General features: G+C 45.2%; 1 long non-coding RNA gene and 1 pseudogene across 2 annotated transcripts; both read left to right on the top strand.

Moving 5' to 3' along the window:
* The first annotated feature begins 264 nt into the window (after positions 1-264).
* On the top strand, positions 265-2,187 carry LOC123185038 (uncharacterized). 2 transcript variants are annotated; one of them, XR_006493146.1, is made up of 5 exons: positions 265-490; positions 607-771; positions 1,024-1,108; positions 1,372-1,500; positions 1,702-2,187. It is a non-coding gene; the product is annotated as an uncharacterized lncRNA (long non-coding RNA). The 2 variants fall into 2 exon arrangements; XR_006493147.1 differs by lacking the exon at positions 1,024-1,108.
* Positions 2,188-9,828: 7,641 nt separating this feature from the next.
* Positions 9,829-20,914, top strand: LOC123188069 (formin-like protein 5; annotated as a pseudogene).
* Positions 20,915-22,154: the final 1,240 nt, after the last annotated feature.

Below are 22,154 nucleotides of genomic sequence, written 5' to 3' on the forward strand. Positions count from 1 at the left end.
GCGCCGCCGACCCACCAGCGGCATTCTTTCTGGTGTGCTAGGTAACCGAATCCACCTACCCCTACCCGTACCTTTTTGGGGGGATTTTGTTGAACTGTTTTGGGGCTTTTGGTTTGGGGGCGATGTTGACATTATTGTTCGAGGAAGGGGAATGGCTTCTTGTGCGCTCAGTTTGTTGTTGTCTGCAGGGGAAACAAACAACAAGATGGTGGTGCGGGTCTTCGGGTATGGGTCCCTGATCTGGAACCCCGACTTCGATTTCAACGAGAAGATCCTGAGATTCATCAAGGGCTACAAGCGAACGTTTAATCTCGGTATTCTTGGTTGCGCCTAAATGATTTGAAGCAAATCTGAACCTGTAACTGTAGTTCTTGGTCTGAAGATATCACATCTCAACTTTTCTTTCCCCGCAGCTTGCATTGACCATAGAGGCGCACCACAGAATCCATCCAGGACCTGCACCCCTGAATCCGAAGATGAAGAAATATGCGTAAGTTGATTGCATCCATTAATCAAATATCTACAACACATTGTACTGATGTGCTGAAGTTTCGATGATTTCGATTGGTCGCTGACATAACCTCCTATTTCTCCTTTTGTTTATAGGTATTCAACGTGAGGAATTTCATACTTTTGGTGTGGTGCTAGCAAATATAGTGACCAAAGATAGTGATGAGAAAGGGTGGAGCTGAGTATGCCACACATGGATATGATTATTCCCCGTATGTTCTTTTTGGCAATCCACTTCATCACTGACTCATCTGTGTATGGGTGAGCTAACAAGCCTGTATTATGTCTTCCCTCTTTCTTTGTAAGTGAAGGATTTCAGATTGCTGCGCATTATTCAACTGCTATACTTGTGAAAGAGAAACGTGCTAAACTATAGTACTCCCTCCGTTGCATGATGAGTTTCAGCGACTCTTATTTTGGGATGGAGGGAGTAGTAAATTACTTTTGTTTTTTTCTTTGTTGATGTGATAATAATTAAGTTTAAAAATATGTCATCTTTTATTTCACTAATAGGGTAGAGCCAAGGTGGCATAAGTGTGTGGCTACGGATTACATCACGGATTATGTGCTACTTTATTAGTTGAAGTCTCTTTGTTCGGTTAGTTCTCTAAAACAGAACCATTTCTCCTGGTGTATATGTTTCTTGGCAACATTTGGTGTAATACTAATCTTCCAGAGATTATTGTAAGAAATAACTATATTTAGTATCTTTATCTCATCAATGGGCTAATTCTATAAAAAGAACTAATAAGGAGATTTCTTAGCAGTACTGTATATGTTTGGAGCAATGAGGTCATTTTATCCTATGTTACTTTCTTTCTCTTGCATTTCCTAATTTTGTTTTCCACTCCATTTTTTCAGGTTCCAAAGTTTGGCCACAACTAGCTTGATTCGGAGACATTTCGTATTAGGAGTTAAACTTTGGTTTGGAGGCATTGAGCTTTGCCAGTAACTAGCTTTGTTACTTGGTATACTTCTGTCAGCATTCAGGTAAACAACTATCTACCACATTGTTTAATCTGTGGTTTACCCGGTGCCAAGTGTACTATATTGCTAGATTTAACTTTAACCTATGTGTTGCTCCGTATGTATCTCGGCATAAATGGTTCATCATACTAGGATGCAATGTAGTGATCTTACTTCTGTTGCTTCTTGGTGAATATAAATTATATTGCGTTTTCATGGAAGCAGGAGCCCCGTAGTTGTGTAGCGGGTCGCGGGAGAGGCAGCCGGTGAGTGCGAGCTGGACGGGAAAGTGATGCCTGCGATGGCGAACCATGCCGGCGGGCAGGGCAGGGTCGACGCTCTAAATGTACTGCCTGACAGCTTGTCTTAGTCTTAATAAAAGTGCATATCTGCAGCATCCTTTCATTTATTTGGCATATCCTACTTTAAAAAATATCCTTGACTCGCATCGATTTCAAATAACTGAAGTATCTTCTCTGCTCATGTTTCCACATAAAGCCCAATCATGTATATGTACTGATGGCAGCATGCATTCCAAGTTAGAGAGGTTCCAATGCTTTCCTTTTTTCACATCCGTGCTTATCTTCTTGTATTGTTTAGCAACGAGATCAATAGTAGCACTTGGCCAGAATATGAATTTTTAGTGCTTCTGAATTTCAATGACAAGCGGTACTGAATTTTAACTAAGTGCTTCTGATATGTCAATGACAAGTGGTACTGAATTCTAACTAAGTGCTTCTGAAATTTCTTGTGATGAATGGGTTTTCTGAGTGTAAGGCCCCGTTCGGTGTCCATCCGCTCCACTGCTCCGCTCCGGGAGCGGACGGAGCTGCAGTGAAAAGTCTTGGAGCGGGCGAAACGATGCTCCGCAGATCCACGGATTTCAACGAGCCGGCGCATTGCCGAACGGGGCCTAAATATTGATGATTTGGTACAACATACAGGACTGCTATTTTTTGATGTGTTAAGGACTGCTAAGTCTGAATTTTAATGTATCAAATTCGGTAGTACTGAATATATAAATGCTGTTTGTACTCTTTAATGACTCGAACACAAATTGTTGTTTGTATGTCTAATGGCCGAGTCTCTCCTTTATGTTCTGTTGCACTGAATGCCTGAGCGTCAAGTGTTGGGCAGTTTTCATGTCAAAAAGAAAAGTGGGGGTTGTTTTCACTTGCGCCAATGTTTGGATGGCTGAACTGGGCGCATGTTGCTGTGAATGCAGTCACTGGATCCCAGTCCCGCCTGCCCTGGCTTCCATGGTATGCCTGGGAGCCGGACCAAGAACGTGTGTAAGCCGGTCTATGAAAAGTGGTAAACAGCGAGACCATAAAGTACCAGCATGATGGGTCCATCAATAAATGATGGTTGTTCCATGTCAGAAACACTGTACATAAAGCTCCACCCTATATCAATACGGCTCATTATACCCTTTGATGGCAAATCCCTATGAGGACCGATGATGCAGATAATATGACTATATAGTAGTATGACCCATATTGAATTTTCAAAACTTCTTAGTGCATATTGTTTTGTCTCAATTTCCATAAATTCAATGTGCAAGTTGCATTATTATTGTCCGATCTAAATTACATCTAAGACTTGAACAGTGAGTGATGCCTCCTTTAATGAGTGAATTATATGGGGCGTGCTACGCGTCCGCCGGCTGATCTTTTTAATAGATCAGCCGGGTCGCTAGCCAAAATGATGTGTTGCATGGAGCGGCTGAATGCGTCTTCACCATTGCAACACAGACTTTGTTGCAAAATTATTTTATTTTCGCAACACGAGTCTTGTTGCAGCAGCTGTTTTGTCGCAATTTTTTCTTTTTTACCTGAGTTTGTTTTGCAATTTTTGCAACTAAGGTCTTGTTGCAGAAAAATTTCTGCAACAGAGATTTTGTTGCAAAACATAAACCGTCATAGTCCATTGCAACACCGCGTCTGTTTCAGAAACATAGCACTTGTTGCAGAAGCGTGTTCGATGAAGGATGGTATGCTCGCCCTCAATTGGACACGTGTCACACAGGGAAGGTGGCGGACGCGGCCACTGCGATCCGCTGGGTGATGGTAAGCATTTCCCAAATTATATAGTGTAGTTGCATCTTCTATTCTGTTTGAGCATGTAGGTGTGTGCTTCCTCGCTTTTACCTTGTAAGTTGTCCTCAATTTGTTGTTTTTGTTTAGGTTTGGATTTTTTTTCTTCAACCCGCAAGGCCCGTCCAGTTGTGAGCTATGATGAATTTGTTAAGCGTTGGAGGAGAACATTGCACATCCGAGCTACGCTGAATGTAGTGAGGCAACCATGAATTGGGTATTTCACATGAGGGAGGGGAGAGGAGAGGAACATTTTCATTTTCTTGCTTTCGATGATAATTTCAATTCATAGTTTCTCTACAACACACGAGTGGTATTGGTGGGCTCATGATGAAAGTGGCGCCGGCAAAATCACTAGGCACTGGATGGGGAGGCAGTTGTCACCCTTGTCCCTCGGTGCTAGCCTGCCGTGGCGGCTTCACTCGCTTGCTCCCTGAGAATACGAGTTCATAGGGTCGTGAGTTGCTGCGGATTTGTTTTTATCCCTTTTACAGTATTTTTTATCTATCCCTAACATACTGAGTCATTTTGTAGCTTTGGTTTCCCATATATGCCAGCCTAAATATCCCATGGTCAACATATTTGCATGGTTAGTGGACATTGTCCCTTCATTTTGTATTCAGTGATGGATGAAAATTCTGAAATGGCAATTCTGCTGTATTATTCAATTTGACCTAATATTAAGTTTTTTATATTGCCGATAGAAATAAATTTTTTTCGCCTGATTTAGGAAGTGCACATAGGTAAGTCAGCATATTCTATAGCTCTTTCAGAGGTGAAAGCACATGCATGTTGCCTTCGAAATTGCTATCTCTGAAGCATACGCACATTGCACTAACAACTAGGCGGAGGTTCAGACATCATAGCTGTTAGTGACCGGTCCATTCGACCATGCGTATAGGGACGGTTTGGGGTGCCAGGATGTCGATGCTCTCAAGTGGGGTGTAGTGGAAGTGGTTGGATCGATGAGTGAAGAGAGAACACAAAAAATTGGAGAAAGACCAGCGACAAGCGAGTTCAACTAAAACATAAATTTCTTGTTAGTTAATCGCAAAGGCACTCCCTTGGAACTAACATGCATCATGACCATACTAATACATTTTATTTGCATTATCACTATATATTCAAGATAATATTAATTTAGCAAATTGCAGAGATTTTTTGGCTATTTTTTTGTTATGATCTAGTGGAATGGTAAAGAATTAGTTTCTGATTTGTACAGTGAGTATTCCCTGTTACACATATTAAGACCTTCAACCTGAAGGATTCATGCTAATTGCATATATTGCTTGTGCATGATGGGTACGAGTTGAGGAAGACGTTTTTATTATACTTGCTCAAATATCGTGTCAATGAAGATAAATACAACATTTCTGATATTGTGCGAGAATTTCTTAAGCGCATTAAATAGATCTTAATTTGTAACCGATTTTTAGGTAGATCATCGTTTTATATGTATGCATGGCCAAATTGACTTTTTGTTATCGATTTACATTGCAAGTGAAGTGGATTTAAATTATTACTCGATTGTGCCCATGCTATCTTTGTTTATATATGAAATTTAACATGCATTATGTTTACGTAATTCCAGCGAAATATTTCAAAAGCCCGTGGCAACGCACGAACATTATACTAGTTAGTAGTAGAGAAGTAGAGACTAGTTCTTTTAGGGTTGTTTATTTAGACAATTTAGGGGTATTTAGTACACTAGTATTTTCTCGACCTGAATCACAGTATTTTCTTGTGTAGCCTTCAAAACTTAAGAATAGTCATGGGCCAATGGCCTGTGTTGCTCCGGCCCAGAGAAGTAGTGAAGTTGGCATCGCCGCGGGCCGACGCAATAGACGTGGCTCGGCTGGCAGGCCACGGCGCCAGGCCTCGGCCGCACTCGGGTGCGACCGCGAGTGAAGCGCGCCGGCCGTGCACCGCGGCCGCGCGCGTCGCGGTGTGGAGTACGAATGGAGGAACGGACGGACGATGGGTGCGTGCCTACCGACGACCGGGTGCCGGCCGCCGTGGATAAGCGGAAAGCGATGTGTATTTGGAGGCCGCTTTTAGGTGGGGAGCTATTCTATTCGTGAACCCGCTGCTGCCGTCGCATCGCATCGCACCAGACAGACACAGATGAAACGAACTCCCCCGTCAGGATCAGACCTCAGACACCCTAACAACTTTGCTTTACGACTATAAAACCCAAATGCTCGATCCCATCTATTAAAGGACCATCGGTAAAATATCCTGATTTCCATTCCAGACTTTCAGAAAAGCGAAACAGGCCGATTCGGCATCACCTGATTCACACCCACACCGGTGCAGTACTCCCCAGAAACGTATTAAAGGATCATGAGGATCAGAGTACAGTACCATCGTAAAGTTAAAACCTTGGAGCCCGCGGGCATATTGAAAACAGTGGTGGTGATCATGGCCCTGGGCGAGTACACACACGCACACACTGCAAGTGTTTCTCGGGTAATTCTATACTGTCCATATGCTGTACGGTGCGGTGGGCTGGCTGGCTGGCCAATATTCCGGTTGCCGCTGAAAAGCGGAGGAGCAGCGGCATGTGCCCGGCTCCGGCACCGCCGCGTGCAGCCCACGCCCAGCGGGCGCCTCCCTGCGTGCGTGCGTGAGGCCACCCTAGCTAGCTAGCTAGCGAGCTGCCCCTCTGCGGGCGCGACCAGCGACACCTACCGAGCAGTGGCGCCTCCGAAAAGCTGGACGCTGACGCCCCCCCTCTATCATTGCACCCACGCATGCAGCGCCAAATCGATCGCCGTATTATATGTGCCACGACGCGGGCTAATTTCCGAGCCAAGATCCCATCAGCCAGCTGATCACACTCCACTCGGTCGCCCGGCCGGCCGGGTTCCGCTTGGACGCGAGCGAGCTGGCGTGCTCTTCTCCCCGGTATGGATATTGAGCGATCGTATCGCTAATTCAGTTTAGAAGGACGTAGTCACGTCACGTAGGACTAGGCTTCGTGACTAGCGGGTAGGGCCGATGGACGGACGACGGCAATCATCGCTGCCCCTGACGGCGTTAGAGAAAAAGTGCGAAGGGATGCAGAGCGGGCCTCACCCTGTCAGACGCTCCTGCCATCTTTTTCGTAGGTGGCCTGTCGCGGTCGTTTGTACACCAAGCGTCCGTGCGTGCTACGCGGGGACGAGATGTACGTACGTAAGCGCGCCATTGCTGCAGTATGTGTACACGTACGCCTGCTATACAGCTATGGAAATGGTGAGGACTATACCCAGGGTGGCTACGTAGGAGTACGTGCGGAGGCTCGTGGCTCACGGGGACGGGGGCTGCCGCTCGATCGGAGTGAACTGTGAATAAGTGGCAGTAATGACGCCGGATAAACGGCGTGATTATTGCACGCGTAATGCCCTGGATGCTGATGAGCAAATAATCACAATTAGCCGCACTGTTGAAACAACGTTGCCACAGCAGCAACACGCAGCGGGCGCATGAGTACTGATAAGCAAGATGATGATACGTACTACTAATTTCTTTTATTAAAATAAAATTGGAACAGGGTAAAATCATGCATACCACATACTGTCTTGGTCCCATCATCTTGCGAGAGTGTGAGTTGTGATTAATTCGCGGTTGATTATTTATTTCTAGGATCGGAGCAGGGAGCGCCGGTGGTCTGGATTCATTGCACGCCCCCGTGACGCGTGTGCCGCCGCTTTCATTACGGAGAGGATGCATGCATGCTATGCTATGCTACCCACACCCACCCGGTGGCCCGGCGCGTGCAGGTGCAGATGTTTCCATGCCCCTGCTATGCTATGCCACCGAGATTCGCCGGGCCGCGACATCGTACCGGTCAGCCACCCATGACGTGACGACGGCCCGCATGCCGCCGGGCCGCCACACGGTGGAGCTCCCCCGCGACGTGGAGATCTACCCACGCCCCGTCTCCACACACCTGTATCCCGCTCCCGCCTCGCGCGTCGCCCCAGTATCTCGGAAGGCAAAACGGAAAGAAGAAAAAAGAGAAAGGAAACATCCCACGTCCCCGTACCGCTCAGCGCCATCCGCATCTCCGTACCGGAAGCCCCAAAACGCTATCGACAAACGCAGGCGTCGCCATCCCGTACACATCCGGTACGTACTCTTTCAGATCGCCCGCCTTCGCCGTATCTCCCAAGCTTCCGTCCAGCCTCGCCGTCGCCGTCGCTGCCCTGCACACCCCTTCCTGTCGACGGCGGCCGGTGAGTGAAGTGACCCACGCCGTGCGGTAACCTTTTCCGTTTTGACAATTGACCACGTTACAGTTTTTTCTCCCCACGTTTGGCGCGCGGCCCCTTTCTCCATGTCTGCACGTGTCTCCTCCCGGCCATCCACCACCACTTGTTCCCTTCTCGCTCCTCCGCATGGGATCCTGGGCGTGGGGCGCGGGGAGCCGTCCGTTTGTCGGGTGCTGAGCGATCTACGCCGTTGGATTTGCCGAGGTGGGTCTTTGCTTGCGGGTGAAGTTTTTCTGGAGACGTCTTTTCAACAGTTGTTGGCGATTTAGTTTCAGAACGGATACCTCGGTGACTTATTTATTTGGCGTATTTTGTAAAGTAGATAGATGGTAAATAATACAAATAATTTGATGATAATGTCACCTCTAGAATAATGTGGAATTTCGTGGGTTCAATGTGGCGCTACGCTTTGAGCGTTACCAAATTTACTGCTTCACTGCAGCTTGAGCGTTACCAAATTTACTGCCTATCCGAACTCCGTCAGCTAGCTAGGTCACTTCTTCAATTTAGCACGCATGCTAAACTGTTTTCTGAGCAGATTAGGTAACATCGCAGCGTCAATTTCCGCTGTTCTCTAACAGTGGGCTGATAACATGAGTTGAGTTCCACATCAAGGAGAGGCGACAATAATGCGTTGCTTGCCGGACCTAGCAGATAAGATGCTGCTGGGGTCACCGTTTCTTGTCCTAATATTGTTGGTTGTTGGTGGTCACATTTTAATACAACTACTAGTACTACCACTATTGTACAATTGTTATGCAGCAATACGCTTTTCAAGCACCACGGATCCTTTTTTCCTTTTCCCAATTTATTTAAGAAGTGCACCCCGCTATGCCTCATCTGAAAACATAAATTATTTCATGTTCAGAGGAAAAAGTTATTCCATGATCCGTGAGGATGCATTGATAATCGCATTACAAACAAAATGCTGCTCCCGTTGGAGAGCTAGTATAGTACTACTACATAAAATGCACACTACTCTACTACTTTAGTACTCTAGTATTATAGTTTATTAATTAATTAAGAATAGAAGCAGCCGAACTGACCCTGGAGGCAGCTGGCACTACTACTATCTCTTCCCATCAAAGTATTTATAACCGTTCGCCCATTACAGTCATACAAAAAATCCATCTCATCTTCTAATCTGTATTGTACTTCCTTTTTAGAAATAACTGATGCACCACCTGAGCTCAAATACCTTCGGTACAAATGGCAGTAATATAATTTGCTCAGAATTGGCAGTAGAACAATTTGACCAGCACCACATGATCCTCCCAGAAAATAGCAAGTCCATGCACGTTCATGTCAACGATCTTCTTCTCACACCAACCTCCCCACTCATTAATCCCCGGGAACTTAGGGGAGCCACAGTGAAGAATCGTCGGGCTAAGGCCTCCTTTGGTTTATAGAAATTTCATAGAATTTCTATAGGATAGGATTTGCAAAGGAAAATTTCTTTTAAAGCCCTTTGATTTGTAGGAATGGATTCATATTCCCATGTAAGATAGGAATCAATCGTTCACATTTTGAAGGAAAAAAACATTAGCTAAGACTCAATGGAAAAATTCGTATCCTATGCATCAAATGACATCTCCTTTTCTATAAGAATTGAGATGCATGTCATCTCACTTCCTATGATTTTCCTATTCCTACAATATTCCTATCTTATGAACAAAGGAGCCCTAAACTCGGCCAGATCCGAGTCGTCCGTCCGTCGCCTCGCCTGCAATGGAAGGAAAGAGAAGGAAAATCCGGAGACGTCCGTACCGGCAGAGCCCCCGAGGCCCAATCCTCTCCGCGCCCGCACGCCAACCCAGGCCTAACCAGTCCACGTCAGGTCACTGACACTCCGTCCCCGCCGCAGCTGGCCCCAACGACCAGCGTCGCCGAGCAGAGCAGAGCACGCAGCCTCCACCGCTGTCACGGAAACATTCACCGCAGAAGGCGCCGAAAACAAAACGGAAAAAGCGCACGGGCCGCAGCAGTAAAAACTCGGCAAGGAAGGAAGCAGCTGCGCGGCGAGAGGGGAAAGATTAGCAGCGAGAGGGAGGAAGAAAGGGGGAGGAGGAGAAAGGGAAAAATTAAAGTAGAGTTTAAACAGCGAGAGGAGAAAGAGGCAGCGGCAGCAGTAGTAGAGGAAGAGGAGTCCCAATCGCACGGCGCCTCGACCGCCTGCTGCCTCCCCACCACCACCACCACCACCACCCCTACCGCCACCGCGGAACCCTAGGGCCGCCGCGGCGAGCGAGCGTCGGCCGCCCGCGCGAGATCTCGCCAGGGGGCGCGGCGGGCGTCGCCCACTGCCCCCAGCTCGCCGGCGGCGGGGGCGGGGCCGCCCCCATGCCTTTGGCGCCCCGATCGGAGCCGATCGGTGGCCGCTCGAGGCGTCAGAGGAGCTCGCCGGCCGCCGGGGAGGCGGAGGCGGCGGCGAGAGGGGAGGGAGGGGAAGAGGAGGAGGAGGATGGCGCTGTTCCGCAAGTTCTTCCTCAAGAAGACGCCGGATCGGCTGCTCGAGATCTCCGAGCGCGTCTATGGTATAATGCCCGCGTCCCTGGGTCGAGCCGTGCCGCCGGAGTGCGGGGATTTGCTTGTTCCGAGGGGGATTTTGGGCTTTCGCCGCGGCTTGGGGTTCGGGCTCCGGGGAACTGTTGCTTTCAGGGGATTTATCGCTATTATTTGAGCTGGAATTCAGTGCGTTCGGAAGCACTGCGAGCTAGATTTAGTAAATTTTGATGTTAAGTTGAATTCGCTCCAGTTCTGGGTCGTCAGTGTGCGCGCACAAGACTCAGATTTAGCTGCTAAATCGGCTTTATTTCTTTCCATATTCGAATTTTGTCTTGCCCTTGTCGGATGCTGGCCCTTAGGGAAGCTTTGGATTTAATTGCATTTTTTTTCTTATAAACATGCAACAATCATCTAGTAGTGCCTGCATTATTATGTCCACATTTTCAGTTGGTGCTCACTCCCTTTAACCTAGTTATTAGTTATAATGGCGTGCTTATCTCTTGATGAAACCATGCGGATAAAATACTTTGCTGTGTCTAGAAACATGAGCTTAGTACATATGCAGTATGAAGATGAGGTTCCTGGTAGCATGCCAGCACTTGATCTGTTCTCCATTTTTGTAGTCTTAGTTGAACGATGCAAATTTGAGCATGAGACCGTGCTAATTTCAATCGGTATGTTGGTTTCAGTGTTCGACTGTTGCTTCGCCGTGGAGGCCATGGGTGAGGATGAGTACAGGGATTACTTGAGTGGCATTGTTGCGCAGTTGCAGGACTACTTTCCCGATGCGTCATTCATGGTCTCCAATTTCTGGTCTGGGGACAAGAGGAGTCGGATTTCAGATGTATTGTCTGAGTACGACATGACAGTCATGGACTACCCACAGCAATACGAAGGTTGCCCACTCCTTCAGCTCGAGATGATCCACCATTTCTTGAAATCATGTGAAAATTGGTTGTCAGTGGAAGGGCAGCAGAACATGCTTCTAATGCACTGTGAAAGAGGGGGATGGCCAGTGCTTGCATTCATGTTGGCTGGACTACTTCTATATCGGAAAACGTACACTGGTGAGCACAAGACTCTAGAGATGGTCTACAAGCAGGCTCGCAGGGACTTCATACAGCAATTCCTAAAGTTGAATCCCCAGTCTTCTCATCTGAGGTATTTGCACTATGTAACAAGACATGGAAGTGGTTCAGAATGGCCTCCAGTTAGCCGGCCTCTCATATTGGATTCTGTAGTTCTCCACACAGTTCCTAGATTTGATTCCGAAGGGGGCTGTAGGCCGTATTTGCGTATTCACGGGCAAGACTCAAGTCCTGGTAACAAGAGTGCAAAGGTTCTTTTTGAGACGCCCAGGACCAAGAAACATCTCCAGCGGCATGGGCAGGTAATGATTACTCCTAAGCTGTGGAGATATTTATCACTACCCAAGTTCTACTCTGACAGATGGTTGCAATGCAGGCTGAAGTTTCGGTGAAAATTAGTGCTTCTTGCCGTGTTCAGGGAGACGTGGTTCTTGAATGCATCCACATTGGCGAAAAACTAGATCGTGAGGAAACAATGTTCCGCGTCATGTTCAACACTGCATTCATTCAATCAAATGTCCTTGGATTGAATCGTGATGATATTGATGCTGCGTGGAATGTGAATAATCAGTTCCCAAGGGACTTCCGAGCTGAGGTGCTAAATTCACCTGCTTCTATGCCTTTCTTCAATTTTCTTTTCTGTTTGTCTCCTGTGCATTATGAAATCTAAGAATAGAGCTTCTGAACCAGGTACTCTTTTCAGACCCTCATTCCTTCAAGCCCGCTGCTGCATTAGAAGAGGTAGGCGACGACGGAGATGAGACTGATGTTGCTTCCGTAGATACAGGAGATGAGTTTTATGAGGCAGAGGAGGATTGGCATGATGCTAGGAGAGATCCAGATACTCAGTCAACTGACGGAAGAATTTCATTAGAAGTTGGCAACACAGAATCGGATGGTGGGGTGGCAGTTCAGGAAAACGGCAGCCTAGGGAAGCATGTGATTGATGAGGATGTGAAGATTATTATCTCCGAAAATTCAGGTAGCATGAATGACAACGGGCCAGCACCTACTCCAACTTTGGAAGATCCAGGAGGTTTACAGCAGGCATGCAAGGTTCTCGAGAAGTCTAAACTAAGCAACATAAGTGACCAAGAGGACAATGCTGTGCAGGACATACAGGTGGTTGCTGCTTCTATAGACTCAGAAGGGCGCAAGTTTGGATCAAACTGTCAGGAGGATACGAAAGGTGTAATTGCACAAACTTTAGTTACTGCAACAGATCCAAGTTGCAGTGATGAAGTTCAGTGTCACACAGGTGATTCCACGAAAATATCGACATACACTGATCTGGACTACACTGCTTTCAGTTCTCCTAGAATATTATCAAGTGTGGACGAGGATATCCACTTAAGGACATTGCCAAATGAAGGACACCAGAATGGTGACATCAAGATTATTACCGAAAACACAGTAACTTTGGACAGTGAGCTACTGATCTATGAGGAGAAAGCAGTAGTTGATAATGGAAACCTTGTGCAGGAGGTAAAAACTGTTGTCAAGGAAGAGAGTGTTATTTCAAAGATAGACAGAACTGCTACTGAGAATATTGTCTCAGAAGATAATAACAGTTACAATGTAGAACTGGTTAAGGTTGCTGATACAGCTGACAGAAGACTGAATCATAGTAAATCAAAATCTGATCTTGGAGATACCATACATGCGAAGAAAAGCAGTCTGCAGGATAGTATTGTTGTGTTACCAGCTAATGAAATATCAATAGAAATGAAAACCAAGCGAGAAGAGTGTGGTGGCAGACAGGATTTTGGCATGCCTCTTCCTCAAAGAAAAATAGAAGCTAGGGATGATAAATCCTTGTCCTCAGTATCAAAGAAGATACCAGTAGGTAATGCACCTGGGTCAGTGTTACTGGAGGCAATGCTTGGGCATAACGAACAACTGGAAGAACAATCAAAGCCGGCCAAACCAAAAACAATACGTAGATGGATCTCACCCAAGAAGGAATCTGAAACTGCCTCTGTGCGTAGGCCATCGCACCCTCCATCCAGATATGACAGTTCTCCAGCTGCACTAGCTATCCGTTCCGTGTCTACAGATAACAAAGGCAATTTTGTGAAAGGACCATCTCTAGTACTACCTGGAACGCTGTACGGCAATCACTTAACACAAGATGCAATGTTGTCTCCTCGATTCCCTGCACGACGACCCTTGTTGTCAGCTGCACAAGCTGCGCCAAGAATCCAAGCTACAGCTCCTGCTCCACCCCCACCACCACCACCTCCATTTTATGCTTCTTCAAGTTCAGCTACACACCTAGCACCACCTCCTCCACCACCACCACCGCCACCACCACCACCACCACCGGCTTCAGTATGCTTGTCAAACATACCTCCTCCTCCTCCTCCTCCTATGTCTTTTGGAGCACAAACACGGCACTTTGCACCTCCCCCTCCTCCCCCACCTCCGCCCCCAGGGTTAGGGGTCCGTGGAAGCATTCCACCACCACCTCCACCTCCGCCAAGGTTAAATGGCAGTGCTGTTGCTCCACCTGCGCCTCCACCTCCACCACCGAAACCAAGTTCAAGTGCTCCGCCCCCGCCCCCACCCCCACCGCCGCCTCCAGTTCAATCCTTCACAACACGTCCAGGTGCTCCTCCTCCACCACCACCTCCCCCGCTTCCGGTGACACGTTCTGGTGCTCCAGCTCCACCACCACCTCCCCCGCTTCCAGTGACACGTTCTAGTGCTCCACCTCCACCACCACCTCCCCCGCTTCCAGCGACACGTTCTGGTGCTCCACCTCCACCACCACCACCACCTCCCACATCATATTCTACTGCTCCGCCACCACCACCACCTCCGATGACCCGTTCAGGAGCACCACCTCCCCCGCCCCCTCCTCCTGGTGCACGCCCTGGACCTCCACCTCCCCCACCCCCTCCAGGTGCACGTCCTGGCCCTCCACCTCCCCCGCCTCCTCCAGGCCGACCAGCAGCTCCACCTCCCCCACCTCCTCCAGGCCGACCAGGAGCTCCACCACCCCCACCTCCTCCAGGCCGACCAGGAGCTCCACCTCCCCCACCTCCTCCAGGCCGACCAGGAGCTCCACCTCCCCCACCTCCTCCAGGCCGACCAGGCGCTCCACCTCCCCCACCTCCACCTGGAGCTGGAGGGAGAGCACCTCCACCACCACCTGCACCTGGAGGAAGGCTTGGTGGGCCTCCTCCACCTCCTCCTCCAGGTGGCCGTGCACCAGCTCCTCCTAGAGCACCAGGCGCACCACCACCACCAGGAGGCAATCCCGCAAACTCTTTAGGTAGAGGGCGTGGTGCTGTACGTCCTCCAGGGTCAGGTTTTGGGGCTGCAGCCGCACGCAAATCAACATTGAAGCCGCTGCATTGGGTCAAAGTGACAAGAGCTATGCAAGGCAGTCTCTGGAGGAATTGCAGCGAAATGATGACCCACATAGGTAAATTTTCTGTCCTCTTGATTAAACATTTAAACATATACTTTCATCTCAAGTATGCTTATTATACATGCAACATTTCCAATGATGTACTCCCTCCGTTCCTAAATATAAGTCTTTTAGATATTTCAAATGGACTACATACGGATGTATGTAGACATATTTAGAGTGTAATTCACTCATTTTGCTCCGTATGTACACTTGTTGGAATCTCTGAAAAGACTTATATTTGGGAACGGAGGGAGTGGTTGCTACTTGTTATAAGGTTGAATTCAGACTTCTTAGTTTTAGTGCTGTACAGTACATGATGTAGGATCAATTTTAGACCAAGCCATTGTTCAAATCTTGTTAAAGCACTATGCCATGATGATCACATCACCTTAATATCATCAACGTCTTTTGATATTTTTTATCTTAATAATGTGGGAAACTGTTTTCTGTAGTGTATCGGAGTTTGATTTGTCAGAACTCGAGAGCCTTTTTCCAGCAGCCGTACCAAAAACGGATAACACCTCCAAAACCGACAGAAGAAAATCTCTTGGATCAAAGCCAGAGAAAGTTCAGCTGGTAAGTAAAATGCTAACATTTGGTTACTCCCTCCGATCCATATACTTGTCTTAGATTTGTCAAGACACGTTTTAGTGTTAGATACATCCGTATCTTGACAAATAGTACAAGACAAGTAACATGGATCGGAGGGAGTAATGAAATTCGCAGTATAAAATTTTACTCATTTTAGCATGAACAATTTCAGCATTCAGCAATAGACTGTGATTTCTGCCTTGTAATTTTAACTCTTTAGAGTAACTAGATATTCTTTCCCTTTTTGGCGGTGAGTACAGATTGTAGTGGGATTCTTTGCTTTTTATTTTCCTGATATGATTGCTACCATTTGCTTAGGTACACTGTTACTTAACCCTATAGCATAATTAGATATTATACTGTATAGTTTTGAGAAAGAACTAGTCTCCCCATCTGATATCCCTTTGTAAGCCATGTTTCATCTAATCTGGTAGTCTATGTAAATAGATTGAGTTGAGGAGGGCAAACAACACGGAGATCATGCTTACAAAAGTGAAGATGCCGCTGCCAGACTTGGTGGTAAGAATTTGAGCAATGAAAACAAAGATAATGTTAAGCATGACATGATAAGATTATTTATTTAGTCACTAAATTTTCAACAGAGTGCGGCACTGGCACTGGATCAGTCTACCTTGGATGTTGATCAAGTGGAGAATCTCATAAAGTTCTGTCCTACAAAAGAGGAAATGGAGCTTCTTAAGGTGAGTATTAGTGCAATGTTGCCTTGCCTCCTTTGTGATCCCATTTTAACACAGCGTCACCTTCCATTTTTCTTGTCAGAACTACACCGGAGACAAGCAACTTCTTGGGAAATGTGAACTGGTAATGATTATCTATGATCTATGATGTTTTTATTCTTTTTGTGGTACTTAATACCAGTATCAGAAAGTTTACTGATGTTGTTCTTTCTGAATTTGATCGCCCCAGACTTATTGAAACATGAAAAACACAACATCTCATATTTGGTTTGTCTTAATCGATCACTATTTTAATTTTACATCAAAACACAGCAACATTAGTCAAAGACATTTATGTTTTTGAGCCTTTTTTGACTCAAAAGTCCAAGACTCAAAGATCATTTACATCCATTCCTTTGTTTGGCATTTAAAATAGCCAGGTTGGATCTAACGTACACATGTGAGCCTGTTAGATACGAGTGTTAAACCTAATTTTGCATGAAATGTTCTTACGAGTTATGCACAACAGTTATGCTTACCTATTTGAGTATTATCAGTATCCAACAAACTATTGCATTTTGTTGCAGTTCTTCCTAGAACTGATGAAAGTCCCACGAATGGAGTCAAAACTGAGAGTATTCTCCTTCAAGATCCAGTTTGGTTCACAAGTCGCAGATCTTGGGAAAAGTTTGAAAACCATAGACTCTTCATGTAATGAGGTATGTTGAGAGTTAGGCATATTGATTTGCAATTAATCTTCACCTGCTGTCTATTAAGTCAAATTCAATTGTATCAGATCCGAAGTTCTCTCAAGTTGAAGGAAATAATGAAGAAAATACTGCTCCTTGGAAATACGTTGAACCAGGGAACTGCTAGAGGTAATAAGAACTGCCTGCCCTTCCCATGAATGAATATATGAATTTTGTAAGCCTTTTTTATAGCTTGTTTGACAGTATTCTATCATATTAAGGTTCTATTTTTTATACAGCATCCTTTAAGAGTAGGATTAACATATTTTGGTGTATGATGCATTGCAAAGATGATGTGAAGGGAGTTGCACCACTTGAATATTATGTGTGCATACTGTCTCGAGCTAGTCAGTGTCATGCCAAATCATAAAGTTCATATTTTGTCTTACATTACATTAAGTTTGCGGGAACTCCATACAACAACAACAAAGCCTTCAGTCCCAAACAAGTTGCGGTAGGCTAGAGGTGAAACCCATAAGATCTCGCAACCATAAGATTCAAGAACTCCGTACGTTCCTCCAAAATGGGCAATTCGGATTAGAGATTTAGAGAAGGATTACAAGAAACTTCTGTACGGGACCTGTGAAATGAATAGCAGTGATCTTGTAACATTAAGGCATTGACAACTGAAGTCATTAATTGGAGATAGAAATGCATGTGGAGGAAAAGTATCATTCGCTGCCAGGTTCATATCTATATATTTTCTTACAGGTGCTGCAGTTGGCTTCCGGTTGGATAGTTTGCTAAAACTTACAGATACCCGGGCAACAAACAATAAGATGACATTAATGCACTACCTCTGCAAGGTATGCCTTTTACCTGGTCTGTGCTGTTGAGTTCTCATGTGTGTGTTAGTACCCTTTCACCAATAGGTAACTTGTATTGCAAACTCTAATCCATGGCCCGCATTTATTTATTTGTTAAGTGTCATGAAATTCGCTCAGAGCAATGAAGTGTCAGTTCTCATGTGTACGTTAACATCCTTGCACCAATGGGTAACTTGTAGTTGTAAACTATGATCCATGGTCTGCATCAAATTATTTATTCGTTCAGCGCCAGGAGATTCGTTGAGGGCATGAAGTTTTAATTCGATTTCATGGTGGAACTTAGGTTGGCATGGTGTGTTTAATCAACAGAATGGCAGATGGCTATGGCCTGTGCTAGTAACTAGCATATTTCTGGATTTCTGTGACTCTCCGCTGCAAAGTGGATATGGAGATCGGATAAATTAAGTTTCGGGGTCTTCAGAATCCTAGATATAAGCAAAGCTACATGAAACCTAACAGTAACTCAATAAGCCCTAGTCTTTTATCGAGATTGTATTATGCAACTTCATGTAAGTTTGTCAATCAGTATGGGTTCATCTAATAGTTAAAGCAGTGGCAGAAATCGAACAACTTTGAGCACGTCAGTGTTCAGTCTGCATTGAAATACTAAACCAGTAACCAGGTTATAATACGAACAACTTTGACCTTCAGGTTTCTGAATGTGTTTGTTATTGATTTTAATTGACTTTGCATGACAGTAAAATACAAACTCCATTTAGTTTATGCAATGTGCCAGTTCTGTATCGTAAAGCAATCTACAATCTAAGCATCTGAGCACGGTCACTTGTAGTCCTCGGTCTAATAAACTATAGTTAAGTCAAATGATTTACACATTACCACATTGGTCTCTGTCTCCTATATGCATGCTAACAGAAAGAACATCTTAATATCAGGTGCTTGCTGCAAAATCACCACAGCTTTTGAACTTCCATGTGGATCTTGTTAGTTTAGAAGCTACATCAAAGGTTTGCGTTTTTCTCGTCATATTCTATCAGTTCACTCGCAAAAAATTGAAAAATCTATCAGTTAACTATGTAGCATATGTATTTTTCTGTTCATTTAAGATGCACATGCTTTCGTCTTATTGATGCATTTGAACAGATACAACTGAAAATGTTAGCAGAAGAAATGCAAGCAGTCAGTAAAGGGCTGGAAAAAGTTGAGCACGAGTTTAAAGCTTCAGAAAGTGATGGTCCAGTGTCAGAAATTTTCCGTGAGGTCAAACACTGTCTCATTTGAATTTCAGGTTTTAAAGTTGTTTACATATAGTTAGCTGGTACTCTGACCTTAGAAGTGAATACATCCCTGTAGCTCGAGTGCTCAAACAGTCAGATATGCATTAGTTTTAACAGGATAAATCTGAAGCCAAATTTAAAGGATGTGATATATAATAGCGCAGGTTCCTTTGTTAGTTACCTGATGTTTTGACTCCGCAAGTATTTCTGCATCGTATTTTGTAGATAAATTACCTGATTGTAAATGCGAACCCCATGCCTTAACAGGCTGTTTATGTTCAGTATCCTGAAGGTTCCCTGAATAGTAATTATAATCACAAACTGCGTGCGCATGCATTTCCTTCACTTAATAAATCTTATATGCTGAGTTCCTGATTGTGTGAAGTTGTGGAGTGCATATGAATGTATTTGGTCTAAACTGGTATTACTTGATTCTGTAGAAACTGAAAGAGTTCACTGACAATGCTGGAGCAGATGTGCAGTCATTGTCTTCATTGTTCTCTGAAGTGGTATGTTTCGTTGTTCGGTTCTATGAAGATTACTTGCCATACATTCTTCTTGTATTTGATTTTCTCGTTTCATTGTTTTGGCAGGGAAAAAAGGCTGATCAATTGATCAAATATTTTGGTGAGGATCCTGTCCGTTGCCCATTTGAGCAAGGTATGATACCAGTTTTATTGATTCATCTTAATGAGTGTGTGCTTGTTATATATTTTTGTAATACCTCTAAAGGTTTATTTCTCATGGAATTTCTACTCAATTGCATATGGTACTTGGGCATGCTCAAACACACTTTCTAGGATATGAATTATTTTCTGAGGATGCAATGGGTTGAAGCATATCTGATCTGTGCAATTTTAGCCATGATGTTCTGTGTGTTTGCTTGCTAACATGCCTCACATTTACTCTATCGTGACCATCCTCTTGCAGTTATGTCTACCCTGTTGACATTTGTAACAATGTTCCGGAAAGCACACGAGGAGAATATCAAGCAAGCCGAGCTTGAGAAGAAAAAAGCTCAAAAAGAGGCAGAAGCAGAGAAGTCTAAGAATGCTCAGTTGGCCAGTAAAAATGTATTGATCCTTTTATTTTATATGTTTTGCAGTTTACTCAACCTCAAGCGTTCGTTTATTTATGTTTTTTGATGTGCTCATAGGACTCGAAAGCATCGAATCCAAGCCGACAAGCGAAACAAACGTTAGAGAAAACAAGATCTACAAGTAGGCGAGGAAAAGATGGTGGGTGATCTGAGAGACCAACTCCAGTGTTGTGATTTTGATCTGCCTGCGGGGCAAATGCATGCCCTGTCGGATGCATGCGAAGGACCATGGATTCGCACCGCGTCTTTGAAGGCGAGAAAAGGCGTGTGAATGGACGCAATGACCAGTGGAAGTAGAATGCATCGAAGCAATTGTACAGTACAACAGTACTCCCACCACGGTATGGCACACAGAACTTTAGTTTGAAACAATATACTGAACTGTGCTGGTCTAACTAATTTTTTCTTGCCAGCAGGTCTCACTGGCAAATGGTCGACTATTTTTTCCCTTCGGCCAGCAGGTGTTCAGTGCCAACATCTGGCTGCTGTAAAGAGCTAACTGTGAAGCTAACTTCATTCTTTTTTTCTTACCCGTGCTATGTTACTTGTTCTTTCTAACATCGGTGGCCAAGTACAGCCGTAGCTTTAGGAGAGTGCAACCAAGGCACAAAGGTGCGAATTGTACAAATAGGAGTAGGGAAAGGGTAGAAGCAAAGAATATGTTCCTGGCATGGTAGTAAATATGAGATGTAAACGCACTCGTAGTGCAGTTAATCGTATTTTTTGTAGCTAGGGTGTCATAGTTTTGATGATCGGTTCGGTTGTATGGCTACTCTTATCAGCCACGCTGGAGGTGCTGCCGTTTTTTTGTTCCACGTGCATGATAACAAGATGGAAGACCCTTCTGGAATCATATGACCTTTTGTTACATGATATGATAGCCTGATCTGTCTAAAATGGCTGAGTTTCTTTCTAGCTTTGTTGACGACCCTTTGTTGGACGGAGTTTCTTGTTTGTGATTGCCAGTCACTCGTGCGGTTGAAAATGCCAGGAAGGCTTGTCGCTCTCTTCAAGCAGACATATTTTTGTGTGTCATAGGAAGAAGACAGTTTACAGCTGCATGCGAAGAAGTTGTCTGGAAAATAACAACTTCTTTGTCAGGGGTTCATGGCCCTATTATGCTTGTCTCCGCGAGTGGCGGTCACAAGAGGACAATGGCTTTGGGTGAAACAAGCAGCTGGCTGTGATTCCTTGTCCCGTACTGTATCAGCCCCAAGACCATGGCATTCCCTGTCCCATGCATTATCACGTGCTCTACTCCATCGAAATGTTCGCCCTCATCATCCAGGGCTGACAAAGAAATTATTTTTTTTGCTCACCGTAATAAGTCACCAGGCAACCGTTTTTTTGTCTTTGGTCGCAGTGCATTCTCATTGTCGCCCTGACCCTAGAAATCACGGGAGGTATCAGGTATCTCATCCCATCTTGCCAATTGCCAAATGCCAACCCCTAAAGACATGTAAAGACTTGAGTATCATAGCTCTCATAGTCTTGTTGCATGTGCAAAGCTCGTTGCCGTCTCTAAGCTTGCAACCTTATTGAAACCCAAGAGCTTCTAGAGAAAAATTGTCGATGTAGCATATCACCACCCTGAAAAAGAACTCGTTGAAGAAGGCCTGTAGAACACCCGAGGTACAAAAAATTCACACGTTCCTCGACTAGGCCAGAGGCTAGGCAACCTTCGCCGTCAGTCGAAACTGGAGCGCACAGAAGGAAAAACCAAACCCGGAAAATGATCTAAAGACACATGATTTTCCACACTAAAGTTTTAACAGGATACACACATCAAACTTGGAAGTCATTACACTTGATTTAATCGGCGACGACTCTTCTCAACCTCAGCTTTCAAGTCCTCCAACCTCTTCTGGCCCTCTTTTGACTTTTTGCCGCTAGAAATTGCGTAGGGTACCACTGTTCCCATTCCAAAAACGAAAGCCACCGTCATATAGACATGGCCGATAGGTTCGAAGTCAACAGTTGGCAGCTTATTCCAAATGGAATAACAGCGGTGTCCCTGCAGCATGAACCACGGTCACTACATGGACCATAAAGTACAGTTTTGCAGCAACAAAACAAATCATAAAAACACGTGATCAACCTGGGAAGTAATAACATCCGCAGTTGCACACTTGCATTG

Source organism: Triticum aestivum, chromosome 2A, assembly GCF_018294505.1.
Source record: "Triticum aestivum cultivar Chinese Spring chromosome 2A, IWGSC CS RefSeq v2.1, whole genome shotgun sequence".
NCBI classification, from domain to species: domain Eukaryota; kingdom Viridiplantae; phylum Streptophyta; class Magnoliopsida; order Poales; family Poaceae; genus Triticum; species Triticum aestivum.